Source organism: Geospiza fortis, unplaced genomic scaffold (assembly GCF_000277835.1).
Source record: "Geospiza fortis unplaced genomic scaffold, GeoFor_1.0 scaffold95, whole genome shotgun sequence".
NCBI lineage: Eukaryota > Metazoa > Chordata > Aves > Passeriformes > Thraupidae > Geospiza > Geospiza fortis.
The window spans coordinates 6097565-6098045 of NW_005054333.1; positions in this window are offsets into that span (position 1 = coordinate 6097565).

The window sequence follows — 481 nt, forward strand, 5'->3', positions numbered from 1 at the left end:
ATTTCAATAAGCATATGTGACATAACTTTGCATTATTACACTTTTGTGGCTAATAATGTAGTTTTATCTGCTTGCATACACATCATCTTTATTAAACAGTAACTGTCCTTCAAGAATCATGAAGTTCAAGGCCAAGAAAATAATCAGAGACCATGTTATGCTCTGTGCTGAGGAGACAGAATGGTTTACAAAAAATAAGGAAAATTCTGCTTTCTGCCACCCACCGCAGTCCCTGGAATGAGGAGCCAGATGATAATGCTGGGGCCTCTTGAGTACTAATAAATCAGACTGGCAGCCTACTTTATATGAATTCTGTACAGTCCAACCCAACTTGGGCCATTCCAAGACTCCCAAGCAGAAGATGAGCAGCCAGAAAAACTGACAGCACCTGTGCTCTAATCACAGCTTCAGACCACCTGAGTTTCTGTAAAACTAGATTTTTATTTACTTTATATGATACATTAAACTGCTTCGTTTTAAA